Source organism: Oncorhynchus masou, chromosome 21 (assembly GCF_036934945.1).
Source record: "Oncorhynchus masou masou isolate Uvic2021 chromosome 21, UVic_Omas_1.1, whole genome shotgun sequence".
NCBI classification, from domain to species: Eukaryota; Metazoa; Chordata; class Actinopteri; order Salmoniformes; family Salmonidae; genus Oncorhynchus; species Oncorhynchus masou.
The window spans coordinates 41,086,988-41,108,548 of NC_088232.1; the positions used below are offsets into that span (position 1 = coordinate 41,086,988).

The window sequence follows — 21,561 nt, forward strand, 5'->3', positions numbered from 1 at the left end:
CTGATAGGTTTATCTCCTGCCACGACATGGGGACATGGTTTAACTTCCCACACTGAGTAGAGATGAGAGATGAATGCTTTCACTGAGGCACACTGTGTAGAAGACAGTAAGCTGTACTTTCTTACCTGCTCTTTCTGGTCCCCAGGGTTAGGTTTGGAGTGGTGCTTAAGGTAATCCTACAGGAGTGACTCAGTCTGCCCTTCTGTATGTGAATGTCCTCTGAAGACCTCTTCTTAATGCTACTCCTGTTCAGCTGCCCTGCTACAGAATGAATGCCATCACCATGGACAAGCTCTGCTCTCTCACTTCTCCTCTAGGATTCCAGGTCAAGAAGGAAATGCTACAGCAACGAGAGCTGGATCTAGTCCTCTCTCTCTCTCGCTCTCTCTCTACTCTCTTATCCACTCTCCCTACTTCCCTCTCTCATGTACACTCTCACTTTTACTCTCTCTCTCTCTCTCTCTCTCTCTCTCTCTCTCTCTCTCTCTCTCAGTGGGAGAGTGTTTGTGACAGAAAGAGAATGCAAGGGAGTGAGGGTGAGAAAGACCAAATAAAGGAGAGAAAGCCTTGGCGGAGAAGGGAGACAGGCAATCATGGAGGCACAGTTCTGTTCCCACTCCGTCTGTGTTTGAAAGGAGCCGTTGCTCAGCGGGGAGAGAGAGGTGCAGCAGTGTGATGTCCTTTGTCACACGTCCAGGTCTTTTCATTTACTCCTCCTTTGTCCCCAGTCTTTCAGTGTGGAGACGGAGGCTAAAGCATGGGTCTATATTTAACTACTATGCTGCCGACACTAAGAGCTGTTAGCAGCTGAAGCCGTTTGGTTTGGAGGCTGACTGCCTGGCTGGGTCCTTCGCTCCCCTCTCCACTCCTGACAGCTGAGCTATTCCACTTCTCTCTCTCCCATGCTGGGAACGTCCAACACAGCCAGCCCCCCCAACCCACCCCAACCCATTGGCAGTCCAAGTCACTACCATTTTCTGAGCTAGCTCGGGCTCGGGCTGGGGCTGCCAGGCTCTTCAGGACTTTGGCAGTTAGACAGCTTACCACAGGGCCCACTCACATAAAAGCAAACTAAATGAGCTTGCTGAGCTAAATGTGTAGTATAGTATATTGTTTACAGTGTCGATGGGTATGGTTGGAGTTGCTGTGAGGTCATAGTGGGTGTTCTACTGCTGTTGGGACATGTGAAAGGGACTGCCATGGGTGAAAGACAAAGAGACAAATAAGGACACAACAATGAGGAATATCCATTTCTCTATGTCATCAAATCACTAAGTACAAACAAAAACAGAAGCAACCAAAACAAACAAAAACAGAACAGAAACTCTTATTTCACAGGAATAGTCATCCACTCCTCTGCTTTTTCCTGAGTCGCCTCAAACACTTCTGTTCACATGTACATGTATGTCACTTGCGTGGGTGTGGTGTGCTGACGTAATGTTTTGCCCAATGAAAGAACAAACACACCACACACAGAAACAAACAGAATGGTGATTATCTTGTTGAGATACACTCACGTGGCAACATGGTGCTCTTACCTGGTCTTGGCCAATGCTATTTTTGACAATAACTTAACTGCAACTCTTGATACCTGAAAAGACAGATAATTCAAGGGTTAATACACTCTGTAGTCTCTGCACAATGCCTCTGTGTTGTCCTGTGCCACTCCAAATCGGATCATCGTTGTGAAACACAAAGCAGTTGTTTTCTGTACATCATGTCATCCCATAAGAACCTGTGATATCGTGGATGAAGATCTATCCAAGCTGAGGTCATCACAAGTATATTTTTGATTGAATGTCATCATTTCCACACCCAGATGAGGTCATGTGGTCATGTCCAGTAGAAGGAAAGTTTGTTATTCTTTAAGTCTGTATGTATAACCTGGGATGGTGGTCAGGTGGCAGTACGCCTGGCGGTTAAGAGCATTGGGCCAGTAACTGAAAAGTTGCTGGTTTGAATCCCCCAGCCGACCAGGTAAAAAATATGCCGATGTGCCATTGAGCAAGGAACTTAACCCTAATGGCTCCTTTAAGTCGCTTTAGATAAGAGCGTCTGCTAAATGACAAAACATTTGGTCTTATTTCACAGAATCAGCACTGTGGTTAATATGATTCACAGTTATGTGTGAAGTAGTCCTCATTTCTCACACTAACATGTCTCAGATAATCAGTGTGAATAAAAATCCCACTGAGAGAATACAAGACAACAGATCAAAATATCCCACCAATAGAGTTTACATAATGATGCAATTATGGTTTTCTTTTTGACCAAAAAGCTTTTCAGTCTTATAGTTGGTGTCCTTCAGGACAAGCACACAGAACACAGATACTACAGCATTTGCACTATTTGTGGTTTAAGTCACCTTTAACTGACTGAATGAAGCTTACTGGTCCTTTGTAGCCCAGTTGGTAGAACATGGTGCTTGTACTGCCAGGGTTGTGGGTTTGGTTCCTGGGACCACCCTTATATAGAATATATGCACACTTGACTGTAAGTCACTTTGGATAAAAGCATCTGCTAAATGGCATATATTATTTTATTATTGAATGAACCACATCTACTGTAAGTCAACCCCACTCTAGCTCTCTCTCCTAGGAAGCTCCAACCTTTAGCATAGCAACAGAAGACATTTATAAGGGCCCATCCAACAATACCATGACCAAAACACTGCTGCCTGTCACCCTTAGCAACACCAAGTCACTTCCTGTTTTTTTGCCCAGACATCACCTCAGCCCTCTCTCTGGTTCCTCTGGGATGTGGGCCGCGGGGTTGGGCCAGCTGAAAGTGTCAAGACCCTTAAGCGCACGCAATGAACCTGACAGCGAGGGTCTATGTCTGCTCCAGAACAACAATTTGGTGACACAGGTAGACACGATTCTGTTAGTTGGGTTTGTCATATTCCAGTAGTCCATTTTTCCTGTGTTGGATCTTCAAGAAGCATCTATACGAAGAGTATTTTTCAATCAATGTGATTTATGCTACAGCTAAATACCCAGTCAGTTGTCACTGATATGAGAAAACACTGGATCATATGATCCTGACTCAAGTTTTAGCATCTCAATGACAAACAATTAACACAGCAATGGTGTCTGTCTCACCACCTACTTGACTGCCACCTTGCGGTGGGTTGTGGATAGTACAATGAAGCTACAAACAGGCATGCACCCATAGCTGGCTGGCACGCAACACTAGGCTACAGTGCAGTGTGTATTTTACCAGTTACCCATTACAGTAAGTCATGTTTTTTCTAAGACACTGATTGCTAACAAATTAGTTATTACAACTAAACTCCACAACAAAACATCATCAAACCCATGAATTGGGTTCGTCCAACACAGTTCAGTGAATTCAACCTATTATGGTTGCCTACGGATTTATTTAAATTAGGATATTCAGTGGGATGGACAATACGAGTGTTCCCAGTCCCACCTTTTTTTCCATGTCTTGATGAAGTGAGTTGAAAGTAGGGATCTTTGCCAACAATGTCAAGGGTTGCTGGTTCAAGTACCCCTCAGATTGTCCCTCCTCAAATTTTTATTTATTTATTTTTTATTTCACCTTTATTTAACCAGGTAAACTAGTTGAGAACAAGTTCTCATTTGCAACTGCGACCTGGCCAAGATAAAGCATAGCAGTTCGACACATACAACAACACAGAGTTACACATGGAAAGAACAAAACATACAGTCAACAATACAGTAGAATAAAAAAAAAGTATATATACAGTGAGTGCAAACAGTGAGTGCAAATAAGGTGAGTGCAAATAAGGTCAAATAAGGTGGCGAAGTAATTACAATATGGCAATTAAACACTGGAATGGTAGATGTGCAGAAGATGGATGTGCAAGTAGAGATACTGTGGTGCAAAAGGAGCTAAATAAATAAATACAGTATGGGGATGAGGTAGATAGATGGGCTGTATACAGATGGGCTATGAACAGGTGCAGTGATCTGTGAGCTGCTCTGACAGCAGGTTCTTAAAGCTAGTGAGGGAGATGGGAATCTCCAGCTTCAGTGATTTTTGCAGTTCGTTCCAGTCAGTGGCAGCACAGAACTGGAAGGAAAGACGACCAAAGGAGGAATTGGCTTTGGGGGTGACCAATGAGATATACCTGCTGGAGCGTGTGCTACGAGTGGGTGCTGCTATGAGCAGTGAGCTGAGATAGGGTGGGGCTTTACCTAGCAGAGACTTGTAGATAACCTGTAGCCAGTGGGCTTGGCGACGAGTATGAAGCGAGGGCCAGCCAACGAGAGCGTACAGGTCGCAGTGGTGGGTAGTATATGGGGCTTTGGTGACAAAACGGATGGCACTGTGATAGACTACATCCAGTTTGCTGAGTAGAGTGTTGGAGGCTATTTTATAGATGACATCGCCAAAGTCAAGGATCGGTAGGATGGTCAGTTTTACGAGGGTATGTTTGGCAGCATGAGTGAAGGAAGCTTTGTTGCGAAATAGGAAGCCGATTCTAGATTTAATTTTTGATTGGAGATGCTTAATGTGAGTCTGGAAGGAGAGTTTACAGTCTAGCCAGACACCTAGGTATTTGTAGTTATCCACGTATTCTAAGTCAGAGCCATCCAGAGTAGTGATGCTGGATGGGCGGGCAGGTGTGGGCAATGATCGGTTGAATAGCATGCATTTAGTTTTATTTGCGTTTAAGAGCAGTTGGAAGCCACGGAAGGGGAGTTGTATGGCATTGAAGCTCATCTGGAGGTTAGTTAACACAGTGTCCAAACAAGGGACAGAAGTATACAGAATGGTGTCATCTTTGTAGAGGTGGATTAGAGAATCACCAGCAGCATTGATGTATACAGAGAAGAGAGTCGGAATGGAAATGTCAAGGTTTTTGGTGGTCTTCCTAAGCCAGGATTCAGACATGGCTAGGACATCTGGATTGGTGGAGTGTGCTAGGGCAGTGAATAAAACTAACTTAGGGAGGAGGCTTCTAATCACTGCTCTAGCCTACTGAAAACACATTTTTAATGCTTTATTGACAGTGCAAAGTGTTAAAATGCCGCCTTTTATTTTGAAGGTTTCCTTATTACCATATCAACGTGATGTCATCGTTTGTGTTTTTATCACATGCGTTTTCTTATGTTACTAGCGAGACATCTCTCTTTTGTTGAACATTTATTCAGTGCCATGGCGTTGATTGAGGCTTGGTTCATGGACGATTCTGACAAAGATCAGAGGATGACGTGTAAACTAAACACAAACAAACGTGTGTCATTGGAGGAGTTAGAAAAGCTTGGCATTTTCTACTGGAAGGTAGACAAAATGAATTATTATAGTAAGTAAGCAGTAGGTAACTGCACACCTATTCACACCCTTGTACTGTCTACTTTGGGCATTGGGCGCTGGTTGGCCCTCCCAGCTCCTCTCCCACGATTGTCCCCTCGCAATCCTCTGCCCCTCAGGAATCTGTAGCTAATAGCAAGCTAGCGAGTAAGGAACAACCTGATAACAGCCAGTCATTCAAATGATCCATAGTACATTCTTAAGCAAGGCTCGAGGAGGTGTGGTATATGGCCAATATACTACGGCTAAGGGCTATTCTTATTACGATGCAACGCAGAGTGCCTGGACACAGCCCTTAGACGTGGTATATTGGCCACATATCACAAACCCCCGAGGTGCATTATTGCTATTATAAACTGGTTACCAACATAATTAGAGTAGTAAAACAAAACGTTTTGTCATACCCGTGGTATACAGTCTGATATACTATGGCTTTCAGCCAATCAGAATTCAGCGCTCGAACCGCCCAGTTTATAATATAAGCTATAGACCTGGGCTATAGGAAGAGCAACTTGATAACAACTTTAGCTGTTTGCTAGACAAGCTTCAGCTATCAAGAAAAATGTGTCAACGTTTAACGAGCTATTTTGTTATTCACTATCATATACAAATAAATGTGCCTGTAGCTACCTGAATTAGATTGCATGAAACAGTAGTGTCTGAGTTGCCCAGACTCAGCTCACGTTTGGAAGGATGATCTGACCTCGCGAGACTAGTGACTGGTTGATTCAGTACTCTCCTTGTCTTCAGTTAGATGCTGATATTTATGAGACCCCATGCTGGAGGTACGGGATACTCCGACATCATCATTATCCACGAGGATAAACTACCCAACTATGAGGACAAGGTATAGCATAGAGTGAAAAAAAAACACATTTTAGTCGGCTCACATTACAATTAATGTTTTGTACGTTATTTATAATGAGGGATACCTGGAGGAAATCGGACCTCTCTGAACTGAAAATGGATGGCCCTTCCTTCAGTAAAATATAGTTTTACCTGACCCTCCCTGAACGCTTGAAAAAACAACAAGTGACCCTCCCCTATACCCAATATAATGAAACAAAGTGGATAGCAGATTACATACCTACCTCTTCCCCTCACGCCTAGACAGACCAGAGCCTTCAGATACGCAGTTTCATAATCTGTTCTTCATTTTGGAAGCATTAGCCTACATGGCAAAGTAGCCAGAAGGTTGTGGATTCACATTCCACCTCAGACAAGGGTAGAGGTGAAAAGATCTCCATTATATTGAAAGCACTGCATGAATCTATTATCTTATTTGCTGTCCTAGAAAAAAATGGGCACAGTTCATTTAAGGAAATCAGTCAATTTAAATAAATTCATTAGGCCCTAATCTAAGGATTTTACATGACTGGACAGGGGCACAACCATAGGCCCACCCACTTGGGAGCCCGGCCCACCTACTGGGGAGCCAGGCCAAGCTAATCAGAATGAGTTTTATCCCCACAAAAGGGCATAATAACAGACAGAAATACTCCATTTCATCAGCTGTCCTGGTGGCTGGTCTCAGACGATCACGCAGGTGAAGAAGCCAGATATGGAGATCCTGGGCTGGCGTGGTTACACGTGGTCTGCGGTTGTGAGGCTGGTTAGACGTACTGCCAAATTCTCTAAAACAGCGTTGGAGGCAGCTTATGGTAGAGAAATAAACATGAAATTATCTGGAAACAGCTCTGGTGGACATTCCTGCAGTCAGCATGCCAATTGCACACTCCCTTAAAACTTGAGACATCTGTGGCATTGTGTTGTGTGACAAAACTGCACATTTTAGAGTGGCCTTTTATTGTCCCCAGCACAAAGGCCACCTGTGTAATGATCATGCTGTTTAATTATCTTCTTGATATGGATAAACTTGGCAAAGGAGAAATGCTCACTAACAGGAATGTAAAACAAATTGGTGCACAAAATGTGAGAGAAATAAGCTTTTTGTGTGTATGGAGCATTTCTGGGATCTTTTACTTCAGAAAATACTGGGCTAATAAAGAATACTAGTGTAGAACAAGAAGACCCGCACACTGTTAAAACTCCCAATTCAGTGCTTTGTTGACATTTCGATCTGAAACGGATCTTCATCAGGTCAAACACAGTGCTCACATCCCAAAATATACACATTTCACCTCACAGGACCATTGCAGACATGACACATGGTGGGCGCAATATACATTTGTATATCTCTAATAATTAAATAACAGTGAGATGTAACGGTTTCCAGAAAATAATATATATTTACAAAATTATCTTTTATTTCAGCTCATGAAACATGGGACCAACACTTTAAATGTTGTGTTTATATGTTTGTTTACTATACATGAGTGAGAATCAAGACTAACTCTATTAAGCAGAAATACCAAAAAGCTCTTGTATTTAGGAATCAAATCACTACTGACGTCAGTAGTAGAGGACTCACAAGTGTTGATTGATTAAAGGCCTACCTCAATTGTAAGATGTATAGAACTTGATGTAAGAATAAGTAGTTTGTACTCGTGAAAATACAATTGCAATTCTATTTTCAATCATTCAGTTGATTGTCTATTAATGAACATCTCATCTGTCACTTTTCACCAACAGTGTCTATGTACCACATTTCAATTGTATTTCCAGATTCCTGCAATTTGTTGTCATTTCTCCCCATGATGCACTTATTTTATTTTTGCACGATGGTCAGTTTATTTGGATAAACAATAGTCATTTAAACATGTAAACAAACAGTGATACAGAGATCATTAGAATAATTCAATTAAATACATTAAATAATTTTATACAAGAATCATTTTTACAAGTTGTACATTTTCCCTACTTATAATATGTACAGTTTTAAATGATTACATATCTAATTTACTTTTGTTTTGTGGAGAGGGGTGTATCCTGAGCCAAGTCACACTCAATTGAAAAGGTACAGAAGAGCCGTGGTTGATTTTACGGGACGAAGTCACAGATCTGGGGGGAAGTAACATGATTTCAGGTTGATGATGTACTCTGGTCTTAATCAGACAGGAATGTGAAACGTCTCCCTCGTCTAAAAACCTGACAGTATGTCAATGGAGGCTGCTGAGGGGAGGACGGCTCATAATAATGTCTGGAATGAGTTCAATGGAATGGTATCAAACACATCAACGACGTGGTTTCCATGTGGATGATGCCTTTCCATTGACTCCATTCCAGACATTATTATGAGCCGTCCTCCCCTCAGCAGCCCCCACTTCTGTATATATTCACATACAGTGCCTTGCGAAAGTATTCGGCCCCCTTGAACTTTGCGACCTTTTGCCACATTTCAGGCTTCAAACATAAAGATATAAAACTGTATTTTTTGTGAAGAATCAACAACAAGTGGGACACAATCATGAAGTGGAACAACATTTATTGGATATTTCAAACTTTTTTAACAAATCAAAAACTGAAAAATTGGGCGTGCAAAATTATTCAGCCCCCTTAAGTTAATACTTTGTAGCGCCACCTTTTGCTGCGATTACAGCTGTAAGTCGCTTGGGGTATGTCTCTATCAGTTTTACACATCGAGAGACTGACATTTTTTTCCCATTCCTCCTTGCAAAACAGCTCGAGCTCAGTGAGGTTGGATGGAGAGCATTTGTGAACAGCAGTTTTCAGTTCATTCCACAGATTCTCGATTGGATTCAGGTCTGGACTTTGACTTGGCCATTCTAACACCTGGATATGTTTATTTTTGAACCATTCCATTGTAGAATTTGCTTTATGTTTTGGATCATTGTCTTGTTGGAAGACAAATCTCCATCCCAGTCTCAGGTCTTTTGCAGACTCCATCAGCTTTTCTTCCAGAATGGTCCTGTATTTGGCTCCATCCATCTTCCCATCAATTTTAACCATCTTCCCTGTCCCTGCTGAAGAAAAGCAGGCCCAAACCATGATGCTGCCACCACCATGTTTGACAGTGGGTATGGTGTGTTCAGGGTGATGAGCTGTGTTGCTTTTACGCCAAACATAACGTTATGCATTGTTGCCAAAAAGTTCAATTTTGGTTTCATCTGACCAGAGCACCTTCTTCCACATGTTTGGTGTGTCTCCCAGGTGGCTTGTGGCAAACTTTAAACGACACGTTTTATGGATATCTTTAAGAAATGGCTTTCTTCTTGCCACTCTTCCATAAAGGCCAGATTTGTGCAATACACGACTGATTGTTGTCCTATGGACAGAGTCTCCCACCTCAGCTGTATATCTCTGCAGTTCATCCAGAGTGATCATGGGCCTCTTGGCTGCATCTCTGATCAGTCTTCTCCTTGTATGAGCTGAAAGTTTAGAGGGACGGCCAGGTCTTGGTAGATTTGCAGTGGTCTGATACTCCTTCCATTTCAATATTATCGCTTGCACAGTGCTCCTTGGGATGTTTAAAGCTTGGGAAATCTTTTTGTCTTTTTGTATCCAAATCCGGCTTTAAACTTCTTCACAACAGTATCAAAAGGTCGCAAAGTTCAAGGGGGCCGAATACTTTCGCAAGGCACTGTACATATCCTATCAGAGTCACACAATCATTTAATTTGCATCTACTACTATAATGTGGCAAGTGGATTTGCCTGCATTGAAGGGACAGTTTGTGTTCCTGCTCTGGAGTTCAGGCAGGGTAATGGCTATGTTGTTTAGTGGAGTCTTATGAAACTCAAGACTAGGACTATCCTCCTGATGGGCCCCTGTGCTGGCAATTGTTTTGTTCCAATCTTAATAGTGACCTACAGGGGTCCCATACCTCCCCGGTTCCCTCTACACCAGTTTGAGGCACTGTGTGTTGAAGCAGCCTCCCTCTCGGCAGGCCACTGACTCCAGCAGGGCCTGTTTCTTCTGGGTGGAGCGGGACGACTCCAGCAGGGCCTGTTTTTTCTGGGTGGAGCGGGACGACTCCAGCAGGGCCTGTTTCTTCTGGGTGGAGCGGGACGACTCCAGCAGGGCCTGTTTCTTCTGGGTGGAGTGGGACGACTCCAGCAGGGCCTGTTTCATCTGGGTGGAGCGGGACGCAGGGCCTGTTTCATCAGCAGGGCCTGTTTCATCTGGGTGGAGTGGGACGACTCCAGCCGGGCCTGTTTCATCTGGGTGGAGTGGGACGACTCCAGCAGGGCCTGTTTCATCTGGGTGGAGCGGGACGACTCCAGCAGGGCCTGTTTCATCTGGGTGGAGCGGGACGACTCCAGCAAGGCCTGTTTCTTCTGGGTGGAGCGGGACGACTCCAGCAGGGCCTGTTTCTTCTGGGTGGAACGGGACGACTCCAGCAGGGCCTGTTTCTTCTGGGTGGAACGGGACGACTCCAGCAGGGCCTGTTTCTTCTGGGTGGAACGGGACGACTCCAGCAGGGCCTGTTTCTTCTGGGTGGAACGGGACGACTCCAGCTCGTACATGGTGGTCAGGTTGAAGAGGAGGTACAGGACAGAGTCCGGCTGCACCAGGCCCTCCAGCTGGCTCAGGGACTCCTTCAGACGGCCCAGGTACAACAGGCACACCACCACGTTGTTATTCACCAATAGGAGAGAGGGAAGTTAACGACCTGCAGGGAGAGAAAGGGGCAGAAGTGGTATTACTCTACTGAAAGAGGGAGAAAGGCATAGTACAGTGGGGTAAAAAAGTATTTAGTCAGCCACCAATTGTGCAAGTTCTCCCACTTAAAAAGATGAGAGGCCTGTAATTTTCATCATAGGTACACTTCAACTATGACAGACAAAATGAAAAAAAATAATCCAGAAAATCACACTGTAGGATTTTTAATGAATTTATTTGCAAATTATGGTGGAAAATAAGTATTTGGTCACCTACAAACAAGCAAGATTTCTGGCTCTCACAGACCTGTAACTTCTTCTTTAAGAGGCTCCTCTGTCCTCCACTCGTCACCTGTATTAATGGCACCTGTTTGAACTTGTTATCAGTATAAAAGACACCTGTCCACAACCTCAAACAGTCACACTCCAAACTCCACTATGGCCAAGACCAAAGAGCTGTCAAAGGACACCAGAAACAAAATTGTAGACCTGCACCAGGCTGGGAAGACTGAATCTGCAATAGGTAAGCAGCTTGGTTTGAAGAAATCAACTGTGGGAGCAATTATTAGGAAATGGAAGACATACAAGACCACTGATAATCTCCTTCGATCTGGGGCTCCACGCAAGATCTCACCCCGTGGGGCCAAAATGATCACAAGAACGGTGAGCAAAAATCCCAGAACCACACAGGGGGACCTAGTGAATGACCTGCAAAGAGCTGGGACCAAAGTAACAAAGCCTACCATCAGTAACACACTACGCCGCCAGGGACTCAAATCCTGCAGTGCCAGACGTGTCCCCCTACTTAAGCCAGTACATGTCCAGGCCCGTCTGAAGTTTTCTAGAGAGCATTTGGATGATCCAGAAGAAGATTGGGAGAATGTCATATGGTCAGATGAAACCAAAATATAACTTTTTGGTAAAAACTCAACTCGTTGTGTTTGGAGGACAAAGAATGCTGAGTTGCATCCAAAGAACACCATACCTACTGTGAAGCATGGGGGTGGAAACATCATGCTTTGGGGCTGTTTTTCTGCAAAGGGACCAGGACGACTGATCCGTTTAAAGGAAAGAATGAATAGGGCCATGAATCGTGAGATTTTGAGTGAAAACCTCCTTCCATCCGCAAGGGCATTGAAGATGAAACGTGGCTGGGTCTTTCAGCATGACAATGATCCCAAACACACCGCCCAGGCAACGAAGGAATGGCTTCGTAAGAAGCATTACAAGGTCCTGGAGTGGCCTAGCCAGTCTCCAGATCTCAACCCCATAGAAAATCTTTGGAGGGAGTTGAAAGTCCGTGTTGCCCAGCAACAGCCCCAAAACATCACTGCTCTAGAGGAGATCTGCATGGAGGAATGGGCCAAAATACCAGCAACAGTGTGTGAAAACCTTGTGAAGACTTACAGAAAACGTTTGACCTCTGTCATTGCCAACAAAGGGTATATAACAAAGTATTGAAATAAACTTTTGTTATTGACCAAATACTTATTTTCCACCATAATTTGCAAATCCACAATTGGTGGCTGACTAAATACTTTTTTGCCCCACTGTATGTCTGCATAGAGAGGGGCGAATGCAGAAATTAGTTAATTGCACGGAGAGGGGAGAGTAAAGAGTCATTTGCCTGAGGGAGAAGGGCCCTGCAGAGAGGAGAGATAAGAAAGATGTTACTTGTCTAGGGAGAGAGGGGATAAGACATGGTTATTGCCTTAGGAGAAGAGAGGGATGCTGTTTTCTTGCCTGAGGAGAGAGGGATATGCCATACAGCCAAGGGGAGAGATCGGTTTCAAAATAGAGGGCATTCATTTAAAGTCTCTAAGAATGTACAACTTCTGATGTATCCTAGAAAATGTATGAGTAAGTTAATCAATTATAGCTGTCATAAACATACCACAGGGGTTTTGGGGTCGATCTTCAGGACCTCTGTGAAGGGGGAGAGTGCCTCTGAGTAGTTGTTCTGACTGAGGTAGACGAAGGACCTGAAACCCACACACAAGTCAGCTGGGTTACTTCAGTGATTCCGTGTGAAGATGTGGCAATCGGCCATGTGACAGGAATTAACAGAAATGTCAATCAACACAGTGTGAATGGCACTGTTGTGTCTCCTAACAAAGCATCACAAAGTGGCAAATACACAAGTGTGACCCCCTATTCCAACTCACATACTAGAATTGTGAGAGAAGTCTGACAGAAATACAGATAAATTCATCTCAGAAGTAATTATTTCCACTCATTCGTACCTGTTCATCAACACACGTGTCAGTAGGTCCAGTTCCCTTCTCCAGAAAGGCTTTTTCCACATCTAAGAAATACTCCTGTTTTAATGTCTCCAATCTGCTCCAAAATAATCATTCAAACAAAAACACATTGGCATTATGTTGAGGAACCAAAAACACATTGGCATTATGTTGAGGAACCAAAAACACATTGGCATTATGATGAGGAACCAAAAACACATTGGCATTATGATGAGGAACCAAAAATACATTGGCATTATGTTGAGGAAACAAAAACACATTGGCATTATGTTGAGGAACCAAAAACACATTGGCATTATGTTGAGGAACCAAAAACACATTGGCATTATGTTGAGGAACCAAAAACACATTGGCATTATGATGAGGAACCAAAAACACATTGGCATTATGTTGAGGAACCAAAAACACATTGGCATTATGTTGAGGAAACAAAAACACATTGGCATTATGTTGAGGAACCAAAAACACATTGGCATTATGATGAGGAACCAAAAACACACTGGCATTATGTTGAGGAACCAAAAACACATTGGCATTATGATGAGGAACCAAAAACACATTGGCATTATGATGAGGAACCAAAAATACATTGGCATTATGTTGAGGAACCAAAAACACATTGGCATTATGTTGAGGAACCAAAAACACACTGGCATTATGTTGAGGAACCAAAAACACATTGGCATTATGTTGAGGAACCAAAAACACACTGGCATTATGTTGAGGAACCAAAAACACACTGGCATTATGTTGAGGAACCAAAAACACATTGGCATTATGTTGAAGAAAAGTAGTTGTAGTTCAAAGAGAGGCGTGTTCACCTGCAGGAATATGCGTCCTATCCCACTCAGCAGCTGCACTCTCTGCTGGGGCTCCTACTGGATGACGGAGGGATATGTCTCTACAGCTAGAACATAGTCCTGGAGAGAGAAAGACAAGAGGGGGGAGAAAGACGAGAGAGAGAGGGAGGAGAAAGTGAGAAAGACAGAGAGAGGGAGGAGAGAGAGGGGAGGGAGAGAAAGACAAGAAAGAGAGGGGGGAGAGAGAGAAAGACAAGAGAGAGAGGGGGAGAGAGAAAGACGAAAAGAGATGGGGAGAGAGAGGGGAGGGAGAAAAAAACAAGAGAGAGAGGGGGAGGGAGAGAAAGACAAGAGAGAGATGGGAACCAAAGAGAGAGAGGCAGGGTTGAGAGAGTGAGACAAAAAACAGAGAGATGGGAGAGAGAGAGAGAGAAGAGAGAGGCATTATGTGAGAAAGACAGAGAGAGATGGGGGAGAGAGTTGGAGGAGAGAAGGACAAGAGATTATGTTGAGGGGGTAAAATCAGGTGTATTGACCATTAGCAGGGCAAGTGTGTCACAGTGTGCCCCTGCCATGGCTGTTCTTTACCACACATCATATCGCTCACATGTTGACTGAACTGCTGAACACGGTTGCTATGTAGCTGGGGATAGGAGAGAGGTCGGGTGGTGAGTTGGTGCAGTGGGTGTCTGTGTGTACATAAATATCACCAGCTGATGGCACTGTGGCTCTTTAATTGTCCCCCCGGACAGAACACACTCTCCCTCTCCCTCGCTTCCTCTATTTCTCTCACTAACAAAGAATCCAGCCAGGGTGATCCTATGGGATACTTCTAGAAAGCCTGTGGTCTGCCATCATACATCTACAGACCAACACAAACAACACTTACACACAACAATCACTAACAAGCAACATCATTAGACAGGATTCTCTAGTGCTGTATAAAGTATAGAAGTCAATTAAACGTGATGAATGCAGTCTTCATCAAAGGATGATACAGAACCTGTCAAAATGATCATGTCTCCTGTGCCTGGCGGACACGGTGTGGTCCTCGACGGGTAGTGTTCTGCCTCTATCAATTACTGTAAAACTCCAGTCCATGGTAGTCAGATCATCAAGCAGAATGGTGGTTTTGTTGCATGATAGTTTAGTGTTTCACCATTCTTCATTGGACTCTGAGGGTGATGATACTACTGAAGGTGTTATCAACTGGCAGGACAGATACACAGTGGCTTGGAGCAGGACATGCTCTAGCTAGCATCAGCCTGGCTATTCCACTGTCCACATGTGTCTAGACAGAGAGCAGGACGTGCTCTAGCTAGCATCAGCCTGGCTATTCCACTGTCCACATGTGTCTAGACAGAGAGCAGGACGTGCTCTAGCTAGCATCAGCCTGGCTATTCCACTGTCCCCATGTGTCTAGACAGAGAGCAGGACGTGCTCTAGCTAGCATCAACCTGGCTATTCCACTGTCCACATGTGTCTAGACAGAGAGCAGGACATGCTCTAGCTAGCATCAGCCTGGCTATTCCACTGTCCGCATGTGTCTCGACAGAGAGCAGGACATGCTCTAGCTAGCATCAGCCTGGCTATTCCACTGGCCGCATGTGTCTAGACAGAGAGCAGGACATGCTCTAGCTAGCATCAGCCTGGCTATTCCACTGTCCGCATGTGTCTAGACAGAGAGCAGGACGTGCTTTAGCTAGCATCAGTCTGGCTATTCCACTGTCCGCATGTGTCTAGACAGAGAGCAGGACATGCTCTAGCTAGCATCAGCCTGGCTATTCCACTGTCCGCATGTGTCTCGACAGAGAGCAGGACATGCTCTAGCTAGCATCAGCCTGGCTATTCCACTGTCCCCATGTGTCTAGACAGAGAGCAGGACGTGCTTTAGCTAGCATCAACCTGGCTATTCCACTGTCCGCATGTGTCTAGACAGAGAGCAGGACATGCTCTAGCTAGCATCAGCCTGGCTATTCCACTGTCCCCATGTGTCTAGACAGAGAGCAGGACGTGCTTTAGCTAGCATCAGCCTGGCTATTCCACTGTCCGCATGTGTCTAGACAGAGAGCAGGACATGCTTTAGCTAGCATCAGCCTGGCTATTCCACTGTCCCCATGTGTCTAGACAGAGAGCAGGACGTGCTTTAGCTAGCATCAGCCTGGCTATTCCACTGTCCGCATGTGTCTAGACAGAGAGCAGGACTGAGGGGAAGGTAGAATGAAGAGAACTGATCCACACACACGTACCTGACAAGACATCTCCAAACACACCCACTCACTGCACAAAAACAACGCTGCTAAAACCTAATAACCCTTATTAGCCATTGTGTGTGTCCGTGTCTCTCGCTGGTCGTCATCCATTCTTCTAATTGCTCCACTAGCTTCCTGACAGCCTGTCGACTGTGGGCATGTAAGAATGTGTCTAACTATGTCGATGAATGTGTGTGTTAAAGCATGTACAGTGGGGCAAAAAAGTATTTAGTCAGCCACCAATTGTGCAAGTTCTCCCACTTAAAAAGATGAGAGAGGCCTGTAATTTTCATCATAGGTACACTTCAACTATGACAGACAAAATGAAAAAAAAAACCCCCAGAAAACCACATTGTAGGATTTTTAATGAATTTATTTGCAAATTATGGTGGAAAATAAGTATTTGGTCAATAACAAAAGTTTATCTCAATACTTTGTTATATACCCTTTGTTGGCAATGACAGAGGTCAAACGTTTTCTGTAAGTCTTCACAAGGTTTTCACACACTGTTGCTGGTATTTTGGCCCATTCCTCCATGCAGATCTCCTCTAGAGCAGTGATGTTTTGGGGCTATTGCTGGGCAACACGGACTTTCAACTCCCTCCAAAGATTTTCTATGGGGTTGAGATCTGGAGACTGGCTAGGCCACTCCAGGACCTTGTAATGCTTCTTACGAAGCCACTCCTTCGTTGCCTGGGCGGTGTGAAAGACCCAGCCACGTTTCATCTTCAATGCCCTTGCTGATGGAAGGAGGTTTTCACTCAAAATCTCACGATACATGGCCCCATTCATTCTTTCCTTTACACAGATCAGTCCTCCTGGTCCCTTTGCAGAAAAACAGCCCAAAAGCATGATGTTTCCACCCCCATGCTTCACAGTAGGTATGGTGTTCTTTGGATGCAACTCAGCATTCTTTGTCCTCCAAACACGACGAGTTGAGTTTTTACCAAAAAGTTATATTTTGGTTTCATCTGACCATATGACATTCTCCCAATCTTCTTCTGGATCATCCAAATGCTCTCTAGCAAACTTCAGACGGGCCTGGACATGTACTGGCTTAAGCAGGGGGACACGTCTGGTACTGCAGGTTTTGAGAACCTGGCGGCGTAATGTGTTACTGATGGTAGACTTTGTTACTTTGGTCCCAGCTCTCTGCAGGTCATTCACTAGGTCCCCCCGTGTGGTTCTGGGATTTTTGCTCACCGTTCTTGTGTTCATTTTGACCCCACGGGGTGAGATCTTGCATGGAGCCCCAGATCGAGGGAGATTATCAGTGGTCTTGTATGTCTTCCATTTCATAATAATTGCTCCCACATTTGATTTCTTCAAACCAAGCTGCTTACCTATTGCAGATTCAGTCTTCCCAGCCTGGTGCAGGTCTACAATTTTGTTTCTGGTGTCCTTTGACAGCTCTTTGGTCTTGGCCATAGTGGAGTTTGGAGTGTGCCTGTTTGAGGTTGTGGACAGGTGTCTTTTATACTGATAACAAGTTCAAACAGGTGCCATTAATACAGGTAATGAGTGGAGGACAGAGGAGCCTCTTAAAGAAGAAGTTACAGGTCTGTGAGAGCCAGAAATCTTGCTTGTTTGTAGGTGACCAAATACTTATTTTCCACCATAATTTGCAAATAAATTCATTAAAAATCCTACAGTGTGATTTTTTTTCTAATTTTGTCTGTCATAGCTGAAGTGTACCTATGATGAAAATTACAGGCCTCTCTCATCTTTTTAAGTGGAAGAACTTGCACAATTGGTGGCTGACTAAATACTTTTTTGCCTCACTGTACATACACACAGGGGACTATGGTAGCTCTGTGCAGTTCTCCTCAGTGTTAGTCCCTCCCCCTCACACACACCTGTGCATGCACACACACCACACACACCTTCATCATGAGCAGACAGTTAGCCATGGAGTACATGACCCGACTCAGACAATACCTCCACAGCTGAAGAGATTCTGCAACACACAAGAGGACAAATTGGTTTAATTTCAGTAATTTCTTACTCATTTACGCAGGTAGCTTTCGGGACAATTCATTCATTCATTCGATATTCCGCTGTACAAAAATACAGTTGACCATAACACACCCCAAATGCATGGGAGTACAAATATAGCACCCCTCCCTTTTCTCTCCTCTCCCTATATCCAACTACCCCTCCCCTCATCAAACTAGTATTCCTATCACCTTCCAACCCATCAATTCATTACCCGAGAGAAGGAATTATAGAGGGAGAGAAGGCACTGCGACACCCTCTCTCTCTCTCACACTGTCTCTCTCCTCAGGCTAATTGTATAGGCTGTCACTGGGCTTATTTGCACTCATCTGCAGTGGGTGTGTATTCATGTGTGAATGGGCCTGATTGTGCTTGGTGTGTACAGTATGTGTATAGAGAACCTGTGTGTGTTCAGTTGCCTAAGACAATCACTCAGTGGGGATCTATTGAGATGCTCCAAGTCTGTGTTGAGACAGTGAGAGAGGGAGAGTGGGGGAGAGAGAGAGAGGGAGTGGGGGGAAAGTGGGGGAGAGAGGGAGAGAGAGAGAGAGAGGGAACGTGGGAGAGATAGACAGACAGTGGGAGAGAGAGAGACAGACAGTGGGAGAGAGAGAGAGAGAGACAGACAGTGAGAGAGAGAGAGAGAGAGAGAGAGAGAGAGAGAGGGAACGTGTGAGAGACAGACAGACAGTAGGAGAGAGAGAGAGACAGACAGACAGTGGGAGAGAAAGAGAGAGAGAGACAGACAGACAGTGGGAGAGAGAGAGACAGACAGACAGTGGGAGAGAGAAAGAGAGAGAGAGAGAGACACACAATGGGAGAGAGAGACACAGACAGTAGGAGAGAGAGACAGACAGTGGGAGAGAAAGAGAGACAGTGGGAGAGAGAGAGAGAGAGAGAGAGAGAGAGAGAGAGACAAACACAGACAGAAAGACAGTGGGAGAGGGAGAGAGACTGTGGGAGAGGGAGAGAGACAGTGGGAGAGAGACAGTGGGAGAGGGAGAGAGACAGATAGACACAGACAAACAGTGAGAGGGAGACAGATAGACACATACAGACAGACAGTGAGAGGGAGACAGATAGACACAGACATATAGACAGTGAGAGGGAGACAGATAGACACAGACAGACATACAGAAAGTGAGAGGGAGACAGACAGACATACAGACAGTGAGAGGGAGACAGACAGACATACAGACAGTGAGAGGGAGACAGACAGACACAGACAGACATACAGACAGTGAGAGGGAGACAGACAGACATACAGACAGACAGTGAGAGGGAGACAGACAGACATACAGACAGTGAGAGGGACACAGATAGACACAGACAGATATACAGACAGTGAGAGGGAGACAGACAGACAGACATACAGACAGTGAGAGGGAGACAGACAGACATACAGACAGTGAGAGGGACACAGATAGACACAGACAGATATACAGACAGTGAGAGGGAGACAGACAGACAGACAGACATACAGACAGTGAGAGGGAGACAGACAGACATACAGACAGTGAGAGGGACACAGACAGACATACAGACAGTGAGAGGGAGACAGACAGACATACAGACAGTGAGAGGGAGACAGACAGACATACAGACAGTGAGAGGGAGACATATAGACACAGACAGACATACAGACAGTGAGAGGGAGCCAGACAGACATACAGACAGTGAGAGGGAGCCAGACAGACATACAGACAGTGAGAGGGAGACAGATAGACACAGACAGACATACAGACAGTGAGAGGGAGACAGACAGACATACAGACAGTGAGAGGGAGACAGATAGACACAGACAGACATACAGACAGTGAGAGGGAGACAGATGGACACAGACAGACATACAGACAGTGGGAGGGAGACAGATAGACACAGTCAGACATACAGACAGTGAGAGGGAGACAGATAGACACAGACAGACATACAGACAGTGAGAGGGAGACAGATAGACACAGACAGACATACAGACAGTGAGAGGGAGACAGATGGACACAGACAGACATACAGACAGTGAGAGGGAGACAGATAGACACAGACAGACATACAGACAGTGAGAGGGAGACAGATAGACACAGACAGACATACAGACAGTGGGAGGGAGACAGATAGACACAGACAGACATACAGACAGTGAGAGGGAGACAGACAGACATACAGACAGTGAGAGGGAGACAGATAGACACAGACAGACATACAGACAGTGAGAGGGAGACAGACAGACATACAGACAGTGAGAGGGAGACAGATAGACACAGACAGACATACAGACAGTGAGAGGGAGACAGATAGACACAGACAGACATACAGACAGTGAGAGGGAGACAGATAGACACAGACAGACATACAGACAGTGAGAGGGAGACAGAGAGACACAGACAGACATACAGACAGTGAGAGGGAGACAGATAGACACAGACAGACATACAGACAGTGAGAGGGAGACAGATAGACACAGACAGACATACAGACAGTGAGAGGGAGACAGATAGACACAGACAGACATACAGACAGTGGGAGGGAGACAGATAGACACAGACAGACATACAGACAGTGAGAGGGAGACAGATAGACACAGACAGACATACAGACAGTGGGAGGGAGACAGATAGACACAGACAGACATACAGACAGTGAGAGGGAGACAGATGGACACAGACAGACAGTGAGAGGGAGACAGACAGACACAGACAGACATACAGACAGTGAGATGGAGACAGATAGACACAGACAGACATACAGACAGTGAGAGGGAGACAGATAGACACAGACAGACATACAGACAGTGAGAGGGAGACAGATAGACACAGACAGACATACAGACAGTGAGAGGGAGACAGATAGACACAGACAGACATACAGACAGTGAGAGGGAGACAGATGGACACAGACAGACAGTGAGAGGGAGACAGATAGACACAGACAGACATACAGACAGTGAGAGGGAGACAGATAGACACAGACAGACATACAGACAGTGAGAGGGAGACAGATAGACACAGACAGACATACAGACAGTGAGAGGGAGACAGATAGACACAGACAGACATACAGACAGTGAGAGGGAGACAGATAGACACAGACAGACATACAGACAGTGAGAGGGAGACAGATAGACACAGACAGACATACAGACAGTGAGAGGGAGACAGACAGACATACAGACAGTGAGAGGGAGACAGATAGACACAGACAGACATACAGACAGTGAGAGGGAGACAGATAGACACAGACAGACATACAGACAGTGAGAAGGAGACAGATAGACACAGACAGACATACAGACAGTGAGAGGGAGACAGATGGACACAGACAGACAGTGAGAGGGAGACAGATAGACACAGACAGACATACAGACAGTGAGAGGGAGATAGATAGACACAGACAGACATACAGACAGTGAGAGGGAGACAGATAGACACAGACA

At 44.9% G+C, this 21,561-nt stretch overlaps 1 protein-coding gene and 1 pseudogene across 1 annotated transcript in view; both read right to left on the reverse strand.

Annotated features, from left to right (window-relative positions):
• LOC135508357 (filamin-A-interacting protein 1-like) overlaps positions 1-319 on the reverse strand; it is a 31,634-nt gene extending 31,315 nt beyond the window's left edge. Inside the window, exon 1 of the mRNA XM_064928482.1 lies at positions 126-319. The gene's annotated coding sequence lies outside the window, so the exon portion shown is untranslated. The remainder of the gene's footprint in view (positions 1-125) is intronic.
• A 10,375-nt stretch (positions 320-10,694) lies between these two features.
• LOC135508358 (trafficking protein particle complex subunit 12-like) overlaps positions 10,695-21,561 on the reverse strand; it is a 37,355-nt pseudogene continuing 26,488 nt past the window's right edge.